General features: G+C 45.3%; 1 long non-coding RNA gene across 5 annotated transcripts in view; it reads right to left on the bottom strand.

The window, feature by feature from the left end:
- Positions 1-307: 307 nt before the first annotated feature.
- LOC104143764 (uncharacterized) overlaps positions 308-14,614 on the bottom strand; it is a 30,069-nt gene continuing 15,762 nt past the window's right edge. For 2 of the 5 annotated variants that reach the window (XR_011141333.1, XR_011141335.1), the window contains exons 2-4: positions 5,158-13,434; positions 4,701-4,859; positions 308-1,364 (exon numbers count right to left, since the gene is read on the bottom strand). This is a non-coding gene — a long non-coding RNA (uncharacterized lncRNA). The remainder of the gene's footprint in view (positions 1,365-4,700; positions 4,860-5,157; positions 13,435-14,614) is intronic. The other 3 variants (XR_011141337.1, XR_011141334.1, XR_011141336.1) reach the window with 3 other exon arrangements.

Here is a 14,614-nt window from a genome sequence, read left to right as displayed (position 1 = left end):
CGGCGGCCGTTGGGGGGGGGGGGGGGGAAGGGGCAGTACGGGGCGCGCGCTCGCTGCTGGGAGCCCCGAGGGAGCGGGGCGGGGGGCGGCGGCCGCCAACGCCTCATAACCCCCCGCGGCCGGGGTCGGCGCCGCCCCCGCCGCCGGTTACACCCCTCTGCCCGCAGCTGGTGGGGTTTGGGGTTCCCCCCCCCTCTTCCTTTTGCGGTTACATGATGTCATCATGGCATACCTCAGTTTCACTGAGGAAGGAGTAAGTCATAAGCACCCCCCTCACCCCGCCCTTCATACAGAGAAACATCAAAAATCGATTAAAATAATTTTTATATATATATATATATATATATTTATACACACACACACATACATATATATCAGCTCTCGCTGTTTTGGTATGTTTTGCAATTTTCGAAGCTGAATCGGAGACCTTGGAAAGCCCGCACAGGCATTTTGAAATAAAAATAACCAGAAACCAGGCCGCTGCTCGGAGGTACGTGGCACCGTCTGCCCTGGCCTCTCTCCCGTACATCGCCTTACCCACGCACGGGGGGCAAGCGGCGAGGTCAGCTCGAGCTGCAAGGCACCCAAACAGAAATCCTGCCTCGAGCGAGGAACGCGTCAGGAGGCGCCCGCCGCCATCTCGCTTGGCTTATCACGACTTTGGGGGGGAAAAAAAGGGTGACTCGGCTTCTCGGGATGTCACGATGGCAAGAGGACGCGCTCCTCGCCACGCCAACGCAGCCCCCGGTGAGCGGGGCTGCCAGCTCTGAGCGGCGCCGACCTTCCGAGGGGCTGAGCGCAACGCTCCGAGGCGCCCCACTCTTCCCACGGCGTCTGGTTTCAACGCCTTCCCTGCTGTCTCGGATCTACCGGACGAAACTTGCTCTGCTCCAGGCGGCTTCTCATGGAGAACTGGACACCGAAAGAAAAAAACCCCTCCCCCCTTTTTTTTAAATTTAATTCTTCTTTCTAACCAGATGATAACGTAACTTCTGGTTTGTCTTTTTTTTTTTCTCTCAATTTCAGCCTTCTGTCCCCCTCCGTGATACCGTCAAGAAGGAAATGATGCTATTTTCTGCCGGTCCTATCTGCCGCCCCATCGTTGCTGCGGCACCTCTTGAGCTAGGATTTCCCCTCTTCACCTCCGATTGCTTGCATCTCCACTGCTGCCTTCCTCGCGAGGCCTCTCTGTATGACTCAGATTCCCGTATAACAACAACAGTACTGGCGGAGCGATGGCTGCTGCTCTTTGGCTTTTACGTTTGCTTACTTTGGTCCTCGTTAGACTTGGCAGGAGTACTTGGCTAAACGCGCTCTTTACTCTGCTGACTGTAATCCTGAGGATGAGTGGAGAAAGTGTCACCCTGCACCGGGAAGGACAATGTGCAAGAGAAGGGTCAACTCTGTGTTTTTAAGCCAAACTGATATTTCCGTTTAGGGGAAAGAAAAAAAAGGAAGAAAAAAAAAGATGGAAAACATTTCTTCTTCTTTTTCTGTAACTGTCCGATCTGCCTGACTCTGTGCATGTTTACTCTCAAACTTGCCATGATGGAATTGTAAAAATTGGTGAATTTAAGTATCCATCTTCCAGAAAATCAAAATAACCCTTCTCAAAACTCCCAAGAACCCCTAATTTCTGCCTTGGAGGAAGTTCGGGTTGATTTACTCTTTTTTGTGTAGAATGCTTTTTTAAACAAGAAAATACTACCTTTAAAAATACAATTTTCCAGCTCGTTTATAAAGCTAGGAAGAACATTTGAAAAATGGTAAAAATTATTTGCGTGAAAATGTTCTTGGTTTTCCCTTTCCTCAAATACCACTATTTTAATGAACAACTTCTATTTTAGCAAAGCTACAGGAAGATGTTGCTGTTGTTATTTTGTGGTTAAATTTTATGTTACTAATAATCTCTATATTGGGAAATTTCTTCGGACTAGACATAGTAAATATAAGAAAATATTCCACCGAAAAATGTCTCCGTTGCAAGTGTTTTCCATCAGCTGTATTCACAACAGTTTTGCGCCCCAGTCATGCACACTTCAGACATGTGACTAATCCTATTAACTTTTAAGTTAAATGTGTTAAAGTGTTTAAAGGATTAGAGTCCTAATTACAGGCCTTCTGCAGAGGTCATATATCAAAGGCTGTTCAGAATCTGAGTTTTAGCATTTTCAGAATGAGTAATATTTGTTTGAGTTATCCCTTCCGCTTTTCATCCAGCATCCTTTATGCAGTAACTTAAATGGGTGTTCCAGTAAAGCCCTTATTAAATAAACTGAATCATCCTAATGCCCAACAGACAGGTCTCTAGATCATAAACCATTTAGACTTTAGCACAGCTGGTAGTGTGAGCTAAAAGAAGCCGAGGAATCGGAAAAACACAGTTTTAAACAAATAGAGTTTATGAGGCATAGTGCCAGCCTACATTATGGCTGGTTCCATTTTGAATTATTGAACATTACGATTTCTTTTTTAATGATATATTAAATAAATAGAAGGCAAGAGCCCCAGGGTGATAATTAGCTGTTATTCACAATGTGTAATTTAGATATCAAACTTAGGTGTTACAATTCTGACTTTCGGCTCCAACCAGGGATAGTGGAAAAACAGGGTTGGGAAGTGTCTCCTTCCTCCTGCCCAAAAAGTAAGGGCAATTATATTTAGGTCATTTCTGAGAGATACTTGCCCAACTTGCACTTGAAAAGTCACCAGACAGGGCTGTCACCCTCCGGAGTGATCCCGCCTCGTGCTTCCTTAGCTTCACTATGAGAAAGTTGTTGCTAACCTCTCCCCCAGGTCTCTCTGGCTCGCAGAGCCTTGTTAGCAGGCAAGGAGATGGGTTCATTGCCCTCTCCCTCAGAAATGCAATGTGCCTATTTAGGGACCCCAACCAGGTCTCCCCTGAGTCTGCTTTTCTCCCAATTCCTCCAGTGCTTCCTCCTAAAACCTCTAATTTTCTATCCGAGACAAAGCAGACTATAATACTGCAACTGAGGGTTTACTTGCTCCAAGCATAGCGAAAGAATAAATTCATTTGCCTGACAAACGATATCCCTTTGTATATACCCCCGTGCTATTTGACTTTTTTGTAATGGCCTGGCATGGCTGAGTCCTGCTAGTTTGTGATCTGCTCTAGCACCAAGTCTGTTTTTACAGTGATGCTATCAAACCAGTAAATCCACAACCTCTTTTTGTGCGGTTGGTTGTTCTGCCAACAGCCGGGAGTGAAAGCGTGTCCTTCGAGTTGCTTTTTTCCCTGACTATAATTTGCCAGGTTTGTTCAGGTCCGAGCCCTACCCTGCAACGCGCTCGCTGCCCCTCCCAGCCAGTGGGCTTGGTAAGCAGGTTTTCTGTTCTCTCACCCAAATCAGTTAATCAAAGTATCAAATAAGTACTCTTGCAGAACCCTGCTTCATGCATCCAGCAGAGTTAACAACCTGTGCTTGATAAATATTCTCAGTTGGGCACTCATCCATTAGTGGTTTCCTCTGGCTTCCTTGAGAAAAGCTCGTGAGAGACAGTGTTAGAAGTCCTTCTAAAACCAAAATATCCGGCTTCTGTGGCTTTTCTGCTATACACAGGAGCAGTTAACCTAGTCAGAGCAGAAAACTAGACTGTTTGGCACGATTTATTCTAGACAAATTAATCTGGCTGATACTCATTTCCTAGCTGTCTTGTGGGTACTTAAATGTGTAAACGGAGAGAAGTTTTTAATTTGATTCATCTTCTAATAGCTGAGCTGACCATGGAAGAGGTACAGATTCCTAATGCAGGAATGCGGGTTAGACAAACTACATTTGGAGAGTGTGGGTCCCTCTGTAGGTGATCCAAGATTGTCAATGATCTAAAATCCATTTATTTCAAATCCAGAGCAATCACAAAATACCACTTTTACATTGCTTTACATTGGGGATAGAAACACTTAAGAGTCCAAGAAATAAACGTCTCGAGCCTTTGAAAGAGATTTCAAATAACTCTCCTGAATTTCTCAGGACAATTTTCAGTTTCAGGCTTTAAACAGAGACTATGAGACTTTTTAGTGCAGAGATAAGTGCAAGCAAATACACAAATACATTTGCACCCCACCAGGCAGTCAGCAATGTAGCTTTCTGTGACTGTGAGTGGTCAGTGTACTCTAAAAAGTCAATGGGTGAACTGTGTTTTAAGGGTGAAGAACTGGGTCCTATGGACCGGCTATCAAATCGGGACACTACTGATGAAAATAATATTAACATCTTAATGACATAAGCATGGACAAAGAGCAGGTCTGCCAGGAAGAAGTGAGGATTATGATACTGAATAATATCGATTAGTGGAATAACTATAAATGCAAACTGTTCTCTTAACAAGAGAAGAACTAAGATTAAGAAAGAAATAAGGAAACTAAATTTAGCAATTCAGTAGTCTAGCTAGCTAAATTACTTTGAAAGTGGTCTGCTGCTTAAACATGCCAAAAATCCACAAAAAAATAAGTATATGGGAAAGAGACAAACTATCTATGATATGTGGTATAGGGATATATAGAAAGGAGACAGTGCTATTTTTGATAAGAGATAAATCACTTTATGTTAGAATTATTTCAGCAAGAGAGTCATAAGAATTATGGAAAACAAGATGCAAAAAAATAGATTGTTTTATGAGAACAAACTTTTCCCAAGTTGATAAATAGAATGCAATAAAATAAAAAAAAAGATACTCACGTAGATGCCAGCCCTGCAGTCCCCCTGAGGTTAGGGTCCCTCTCTGCCCCCGTGTCCCACGGGAGGTCCCCATCCCCAGGAGGGCGCAGCGCTGCCTCGCTGCCGGCTGTTGCGCTGGGCATGCCACCTTGCATGACCGGGAACGGGAGCTCACTCTCTCTACCCGAGAGCAAAGGAATAAGTAAGATATATGACCTGAGAGCAACAATAGAAGTTACAAAGCTGTGAGCAAGAAATTAAGGCCCAGAGCCCACTGGCGTGCCAGGTGGGCAGGAGGCAGAGGAGGCCTTTCACAAGACTTTTATCGGGGCCGTCTGCTTTTAGCGGGGTTGAGCCACCGATGAAAGCAGATGGCGCTAGTGTCTTTATTATGGCAGCAGCTGGAGCCTACAACAGGCGGAGATGTTGCACAATAGCATGTTCAAATAGGCATCTGTGACCCTTATTTGGTGCCAACCTGTTGTTCGCGTTGGCCGCGCATCAGGCACTTTTGTACGCGACGTCTTCTGCCCCGAAAGGCATTACTGTACTGCCAGCCTCAAACCCCGCAGAGCTTTCGAGCAGATCCTTTCACAGAGAGCTGCTGAGCTAAAAAGCAAATAATAAAAAGAGCATACTGAAGGTTTATCTATTTTTACTGAAAAGTATGCAGAGCTCTTCATAATCATAGATGCCTGCAAAACTGAGAAATGTGTGTTCACCACATGCAGTTGCAGATGGCTGTGGCATCTGAAGCAGATCAAATGGATTGTACATTTTCTCATATCGCTCTGGAGCCAAAGCATCTTCTTTTCAAACACGTACCGAAATATTTGGATTTATTTCCCAAACAGTGCTGAGAGCCTTATTTGAAGATCTACTTCATTTTGTGGGGCCTTGGCATTTCTGAAAGTTAAACTCCCAGCTGTTTTTACAGATCTCTACTATATTACACATGAAAATACAAACATACTAAGCTGCCAAATGAAAGCAACCTGAAGTTAACTGCTGCTTGAAACTCTGCCCCTCCACCTTTTGCACCTCTTCATCCCAGCCTCCTCCAGCCTTGTGCAAGCACCTCCCTGGGTTAACAAATCCCCGCTCTGGGTCCCCCCCACCCGGGTCCCCCCCCACCCTCCAAGATTAACAAACCCAATCTCTTGCACATTATCAGGGAACAAACTCCAGAATCCAGGGCACAAAAAAAACCCTGCCGCTCTCTATCAGATCGGAGCGCTCTCTCAGGGGTTTTGCTTTGCTTATGTTCAACTAACATGGCAAAGTTCAGTGCAAGGCCACATAGGTAAGGAAGATGATTTTATTTTAAACAGATTTCACTCATGCTTTCTCTTGTAGACAGTACTCACTCATTCTTTCATCTGCACAAGGCTGGAGTATGGCCGTGGAGTCTCGCCAGGACTCCCTCTGGAGACAAGGAAGGCAAGGGATGCTAGCTGCCAAGTTCCCATCACCTCTCCTGCATTTTTTCTTTAGGATTTGATAGTGCTGGCACTCTTCTGCCTCTCCCCCATGGCCCACCCCTGTGAATCATTTCTGATTTACCCCCATCCTCTTGTGGGTTAGTCTGTGCCTTGTGTCAGGGAGCAGCAGGATGGGGGCTGCTCCACACAGGGCACAAGCCAGGATGACCCCAGCACAGGCAGTGCCCTCACTGACAGGGCGCAGTCCCTTAGCACACCAGGCAGAGTGGGGTACTGAGAGCAGGGGCTGTCAGCAGTCCCAGACAAGGCAAAGCAATGAGTCAGGTCCAAGGTCCATCCAGGAGCAGCAGAAACGGGAAGAGAGATGAGACTTGAAACAAGGCTGCAACACAGGTCTGAGGTGCAGTCATCCAAGAGACAGGGCTGGAGACAAAGGTACCTCCAGTGTAGGTCTGAGTGCCATCCAGGAGATGGCGCTGGAGACAAGCGACCGCCAACGTGGTCCTGTCTCCATCCAGGAGACCAGGCTGGAGACAAAGTCATTCAATAGCACAGCTCACAGACAAAGTAGGTGCCCACGCCTGCGTTTAAATGGAGCCCCTGGGCAGAGTGCATGGGTGGGGGTCCCAGGTGAGGCTCGCCAGGGCCATTAAGACCTATTAGTGCCCTCAGGACCCTGATGCTTTGTCTTAAGACACCTCTTGGTTTTCCAGATCTGGGTGTCTTGAGAAGCTGTGTACAGCGTGCTGCGATCTCAATGACCTTCTGATCTTGGTGTGCCTGCACATGCCCTTCCCTTATCCCTTCTTGTTGTTTTCGGGTGATTTTACACTCATACATTGCCATTCATACCTTATTTGTACCAACCTTAATGTTTCGATGGCAAATCCCTATGGCTGTTTTCTCATGTTAATGGAGAAGTCTTTGCTGGTGGCCAGGCTGTAAACAATTCAGTGCAAAGCCAGCGCTTCAGACATCATCAGGAAACTAATCAAAACCTAGTGCAGACTGAAAACACCAGTATAAGATGTTCCCTATGTGAAACAGAATTTAGAAAACAGGCTGCTACCTCCTACATGAGCTCCATCTTTTAAGTGTAGCCCCCATACTGAGCACTTTACAGTAGTGTAATCTCACATGCAATTTTCTCAGCATGGCTCTTTACAGGGATAAGCTATATTTATCATGCAGTTAGTATAGTCTAAAATAGAGAGTGTTACATTTAAAACTAATAACTTAAATTTTTGATTTTCTTCTGGAAAGTCTGGCATCTTGCACAATGCTGAGCCTCAGTGAAGGAGCGGAGCCCCACTGAAGGGACTTAGCAATAAAGAAAGTGAGGTCTTCTAGAGGAACATAGTCTCAGTCGAGCAAGCATGAAGGCACATTAATTCCAATAGACTTTCATCAAATAATTCAGCTGCATATATTTAAGCTTTTATGCAATTGCATTTAAGTTAAACTTGTTTCAACCTCCATTCTTCAGATTTATCACCTCAGATTTCCTAGAAAGAGCTTGTAACTTGTAGAGCATCTCATACTCATTTGGTGTAACCTTGAGAAATAAATAACTTGTGGCATTGTAACAAATGATACTATTGTTTCGGAGTTTCCTTCAGCAAAAATATCTTATTAACAGCTTTATGTTGAAATAGACCACCTTTTTCTTCCTGGTACAAAATATTTAAAGGAAAAGCAATCCATTTTGTTCGAGCATACCTTGGTAAATCTAATTCCGTTCCAATAAATGAGCAGTGCAAAGAGGATTGGAGCTTACAGTGAAATACTGCAATAAAGGCCAGATTTGTAGCAAGCATAAATCAACATTCTTGCATGGCTTTAGTGGATTTATGCCCATTTATACCGGGCAAGAATCTAGCTCATTACCACTGGATGAACTACAAATAGTGTGTCAAGCAGGAGTTTGAGTTTTAACTCCTATTTCTTTGACTTTGTTAGCGTAAATCAGATTCTAAATATTTTGAAGACTTTTTGTTCACTGTAATTGAGGAGGAAGTTGGTCTGCAAGTTGGATATATTCCCTCCCTTGAAAGCAAGCTTTTCAAACAAGGCCTGTGCAGCATTACTAAACAGCCTGAACAGAATGAGTTGTTGTCAGCTTTTCTAATCCACACATTTCAAGTCCTGAAATGTAGCCTTTAGGGCAACATAAATAACACAAAATCAGTTGATTGATTGTCCAAGGTTGTGATGACTTGGTGGCGCTCAGCATGGGATGATTTGGTGTCATATGCTCATTCTCCTGTGAAGCACTCTCCTCCCGATAAAGCCATGTGAATATTTAGAGAGCATGCAGTGCACAGAAATTAAGCAAAGAGAGGTACAAGGAGGAACACGCCACTGCCTGAAGCCAACAGGAACAGCTCACACATAGACTGATGGGTCCTGATAGCACACTTGTGCCATTTCACTGGACGGTCTTTCCTCTGTGCTGACGGGCTGTTGCTTCGATTCCTTTTGCACAGCCTCCTGGCACAAACCAGGGGTGATAAAGTGACTGAAGGGATGATAGGGAGGCCATGACTGTGGCAGAAGCTGGGGACTCTTGAAGCTGGCATTGCCACTGAGAAAATGACAAAGTTATACCTTCACTCCACATCCATCCTCCCCCACCCTGTCCACTTCGGGCCCCATCTCTCAGTCTCTCTGACCTTGTCTTTTGGCCTAGCGTATCCCTTCAAAAACAAAAACTGACTCCCTTAAAAACTGCAGTAGCAAGGGATAGCTGATCCGGATTTTCAAAATGTGGCCTGGATCCATGCAGAATTTCAGGAGAATCTGAATAATTATCTCACAGGGTTTTATGCTTGCTGCAGTTGCTTGAAGTGGTACATGGAGCAGGAGTCCTACCATCATTTGAGGATGGCCCAAGCTAGTGCAGCTGCTGAGAGAAGAAATCTCTGCTCTGCTTGCGGCCCCAGCTTTTCATGGGCCCTTGTTTGTGCTGGCACAAGGATTTGTACAATTGCACAGTGAAGCAGACTGGGAACCGTTCAGCTGGAAGCAAACCTAATAGCAACAACACATTAGATCCCCTACGGCCAAGGCTTTCAGCAGCGCTGCTGGATGGGTGTTGGTCAAACTCTGCCCCTGCGTGGGCTGGAGAAAGAGGATAAGGTCACTGCTCTGTGGCACGATGCGTACCTGCTCAGCATGGGCAAGCCATCCCAGTTTTGCCTAGGTTTCGCAACCCATATTGAAGCCTGAACTGCAATGGTTACAATTACAACAGCATGCAAGGCAGGCTGGGGACATCAGGCCGTACATGTCTCCATTTCAACGCCTAACCTCTATGAACAGGATCCCACACAGTGACACCACGGATTTTTTTTTTTTTCTCTGGGTACCAACTGATAAAAAATGAATGTTTTTACATTGTGCCGTTCTCTCTATTCCCTTGGCTGTTATGGATGTTGCCTGACTCACAGAGGCTTTCTCCTCTCAGCTTGGTTTCTGCAGCCAGTTCCTCCAGCAAAGTCAAACTCCCAGGTGTCATTCTCTGCCACAGGTGGTGACAGATCCCAGAGCTTACTGCATGTGGCTAGGAAGAGTGAAGAAAAGCACCGAATGAAAGGCCATCATCTTAATCGAAATGTCTTTCGTAACTAGCAAATGTATTCAAAAGTATTTTTACTGAAGTATTTTTAAAAAAACATGTGTATTTAGGAGCAGCATAGCCCAGTGCCATAAAAACTTAAATTGTGGCATTGAAATCTCAGAAATCAAGCTACTTCAAGTCAGGTCTGTGGAGCTGGAAGGGAAGCTATGGAGAAGTGCTAAACACTGCAAGAAGCCGCGCTGATGAGAAGCAGGGACCATCCCCTGGTGATCCCCTGCCCACCTGATCTGTCTTTTAGATGAATTACAAAGCAGAGGCCACCACCACTTACAGATGTTAAATATCTCATACTATTTCCCACGATCACAGGAGGTTTAGCCTTCGTGTCTTACTTAGCCAAATGCTGCCCTTAGTAATTCCATTTCCCTTGTTTAAATTCCCTGGCAGTTTTCAGTTCAGTCAGTTAAATAAACAATCATTTCCTGTCTCAAATGTCGACTATTGTGGACCAGGGTTCCCTAAGGGTCTCACTGCCTTTAGATCAGCTGCTTCGCAATCTGAGCACATTCTGCTCCCTCTTTAAAACATGTTCTGCGCTTTTGCATGAGGACTTTCCCTGTACAGGAAATCCAGGCTTTAATAGTAAAGATAATAGGCAAGTCATTTTCTCTGGCATCAGAGGGATTGCAGGAAGCATTGCAGCTATGGCACTAAATCTTAGATCGAGCAAGATTCGGTTCATGGCAATCAAAGGAGGCATCCTGTGGTTGGGGTTTCAAATTCATGTTCTCCTCTGCCTTTGCTAAATGTACTGAGGCTTTCCACTCAACCGCATGGTTGAGGGGCATTGCAAAGTTATGAGTCAAGATCTACACTCCTTTTCACAGTCGGAGGCCTCTGCCATGTTGCAACACCTTTTTGTACCTGTATGCCCCAGGCTGCCTCCTTGTGTGGATCCCTGCGCTTCTGTTTTCTGGCAAACAGTCCCAATAACTTCTGAAGATACCTTTGGACTTTTCCTCTACAGCTGAGGAGGTCAGGGCTCTTTTATCAGACAAACTGCTGACCCAGCAACAAGGTGCAAGCACCTGCAATTATGATTTTAACTCTTTCTTTACTGGGTACTAGCATGCTAGAGATGGGGAAATCAATACTGTCCAATAAATAATAGCTGAGGTAACGATCTTGTATATATTGTAAATGCTACTCTGCATTCATTTGATAATTGCCACCTCCTCCCGAAGATGCTGCTGCATTTGAGCCGTGGAATGAAGGGTATCGAACCCCTTTGGATCCAATGCTAGAGCAATGCAGTGTCCAATCCTAACATAGCCTTTTCACTGTTAAGAAACCTCTGCAGATCTATTTGCCTTAGTCAGAACACCAATAGCTACTCTTACCTCATGCAGCACTAGCATTGCGCTCCAAAAGGAATAATATCTGTTTCTTAATTAGCAGCAATACTTGTCCCTTGAACGGTTTTCCAAGTGCCCCAACCTGTGGAGATCCCAGGCAAAGACTCTGTGGTGGAGTGACAGTGGGCAGCCCCAGCTCCCCAGCTCCTAGCAGGACAGACCGTCCCTGCCCAGAGATGTCTTTTCAACCCTCCTTTCCCCCTGAGAAAAGCTCCCACTTCTCCACTGTTGTGGCAGGGTCAGTAAGTCCCGTGTCCTCAGGGCAATTGCCAAGCTGCGGTGTTACAAGAATGGCCTCTGCCTGCTACATACCTGCTCCAGGCCCTTTTTGTGTGAGTGATTTTTGTGACAAGCACGCTGCAGACAAAATGTGATGGCTTGTATATACAGTCACACATTCAAAATTAAAGGTCAAATCCCAAGGTCCTTACTGAGGCACAGCTCTCAGCCAAGTGCCTATTTCACACCCGTGGCCATACTGGGTAACCGGTTTGTCAGCGGAAGACCTCACTGATTGCCATGGAGATATCTGAATAAAACCAGGCTTAAATCCTATCGTTGCTGGGGCCTCTGTCAGATGCACAAGAGAGGAACTCCCTGATGTCTGCCCAGCGCAAACTCCCTTCCCATAAGTTTCCCAAAGCCCACACAAATGAGCAAGCTGTAGGGTCTTCTGCATTATGCTTTCTGGGCCTAGAGCAAAGGGAACCTCTTGAAGTGCAGAGGAGAGAAACTTTGCAGGGCCAGTGGCTCCTCCTGTGCCAGTGGCCAGTGTTGGCGGTGCTCCTCACAGGCACTGCTTGGGAGCACTAGTGGGCACCGCTGCTACTCTTTCCTGCAGAGTTGCTGACCTCCAAAGAAGAAGTAGGTTTTCCCTACCTCACCCTAGTTGTCTTCAATTTTATGTCACCTCCTGGCAGTTGTCATATAATACATCAGCTTCTGTGATATTGAACAAAACAAATCGCAGTAATGGTGGTAGCATCTTTCATTCAAAGTTTAGGTGTTTACAGAAAGTTTGCTGCTTCTTGAATTACCCCCAAGGCCCATCACTTTTCTGGTGTAGAGGCAAAAAGGTTTGCAGCAAACATGTCTATGTAAACATTTACATTCCTGCACAACTGAATGCAATCAAATCAAAACCTAGCATTAGTTTTACTGGCATTTAACTCTACATCTGTACGATTTGGGGGCCTCTGCTTGAAAACTACCTTTAAATATATTTACTGTTAGGGCAAAGATTCACCCTTATTTGGAACAAAAGGAAAAGTTTACCACCTGGGTTTGTGACACAGAAATCAGTTTCTGGAGCAAAAACTGTGGTATGGAACTGGTCTTGACAGCTCTTCTTACTCATCTATTTACCTGAAATTTTGTGAGGAAAATCTCTTTTGACCAATCTGGGCCTCATTCAAGCCTTTGCTGATAATGCCGGGGCGAATGCACAACTCTGACCTTTAATGAGCACAGTTGATTGCTCTGACGAGTTTGACAAGCTGCCAGATTGATATGTCTGTCTATCCCATCAATGACTGTTATATCTCATCCTTTTTTTTAATCTCTATTAAATTGATTTTTGGCCAGTTTGCCTGGCAATTTTGCTGAAGCACTGCAAAGTGGACACAAGCTAGGAACAATACTAAGCAACTAGATGTAAAAGGACTGGAGCAGTAAGACAGTGTATTTGTTTTTCTCTGTTTAAACATGATTTACCAGCTGAGAAGCTGTCTCACAGGTTATATTGCAGTCCCATTAAACTAATCCTGAGCACAACCACATCACATGTTGTGACCTTGTGAACACTCCTCATAAATATTCCCCTGCATGCAGGAAGCAATATGGTAGTCCGTCGAGGAGGAATGGGATACCATCAGTTATGTCGTGTTGAGGTTAGGCTACATTTTCCCTGTACATGGGCAGTCTCCATCCACCTGCCAGCAGCTACTCTGAAATCCTTCAGGATCACCAGAGCATTATCACCAGGGCTGGAGCCAGTACTGGGGAGGAGAGGAGGAGGAGAGGACTTCAGTTGGTCAGCTAGAGTATTGCATGATAGCTGAATTTGTGCCATAAGCAAATAAATAGGAGGACGCAGAGGGAACTCTAAGACCCTAAGTACAGGCAACTAAAAAACTAAACCCATGCTGTAGCGGCTAAACCAGATGCTGCGTTGCTCACCGCTGAGTTGCAGAGCTGGCCTCTCCTCGTGATACTTGTTGTGCCACGCTGCTGGGCTGCCAGCCGACATCACCCTGTCGGCTTCCTTGGTGTCAGCCAGGAAACTTCTGCCTCTCCCTCTGTGATGGGGAGGACGGGGACTGTCAAAGAGGAAGGAAACACTGGTTACCACTGCTCTGCTGATGCTTTTAGTGATGAAGTTACTTGGACAAGTAGCTTCAAGCAGCAGCCACTTGAACAAAATAAAGGAAGACCATTGATGGTTGAGATCTCTGCCAAATCCCCACACTGGTGATTGGCATTCTTGCAGCTTATAAATGTTGACTTTACTCGCACAAACCCGTTATGCTTTTCCTTTGCAGTCCTCTTCATTTCCTGGTCCGAGAAACCAAACGTGCCAAGCAGAATGGTATAAACTGCATTGTTATGTGAGATAATGACCCCCAGACCTTTAAAGTCACAAAACTGCTCCACGTTGCAATGCCAAAAAGTATTTTGCTTATGAGTCAGTGGGTCCCATTAATTGGGTCAGGCCAGTATATTTTATAGGGGCTGGAACCATAGACTTTTAAGGCAAGAAGTATACTTAAATATTTTAATGCAAAGGTAGAAAAAAGTCATAATCCCTGCTCTGATGACACATGTATAAAAAAAGAGACAACTCTTCTCCCACTTTCTAGCCCTTCCCTGACTCTTCTTTAGCTCAGTGACCCAGAGGAGATCAGCCAGCAGTGGGCAAAGCATTGGCTCTGCTTCTGCCAGCCCTGCTGCAAAGGCCCCGGGGTGCTTGCTGAGCTGCGCCCAGGGCTGTAATGCCCTGCCCTGTGCTCGGGGCGCCCGCTGCAGACCTTGCATCAGGGAGTTAATAGCCCTTATTCTGAACTGTTTAATACCTGAGGGCCTGAAAACTTTAAGAAAAAAAAAAAAGATTGCAGCCCGGGAAATATTTTTACTTTATTTGGCAGGATTTATTTCTAGGCTTGCGACTTTGCAAAAAATAATACCTCAAAATCACATCATTCTGATTCCTATCACACCCTTTTCTTTCTTTGTTGTCTTGATTCTAGAGGTTGCTGTTTTAATAACTGTTTGGAGCTGAAATTAATGCTGTGCAACACTGAAAAGGCTGGAATGCTAAGTTTCCCGAGGGAAAACGCTTCCCCTCCCATCCCTATGGGATGGGGCAGCGTTTGGCCGTGTGTCCGCTCAGCAGCTCAGGATTCCTCTTAGACATATTCTTTTCTTCTCGTCCCCCTCACCCTGTTGCTCTGGACACAATCATTCATGACCACAGCAGGTTTTTATACCTCCAAACACGAG

This window comes from Struthio camelus, chromosome 5 (assembly GCF_040807025.1).
Source record: "Struthio camelus isolate bStrCam1 chromosome 5, bStrCam1.hap1, whole genome shotgun sequence".
NCBI lineage: Eukaryota > Metazoa > Chordata > Aves > Struthioniformes > Struthionidae > Struthio > Struthio camelus.
Note: the sequence above shows the minus strand (reverse complement) of the source record. Positions and strands in the feature narration are given on the sequence as shown.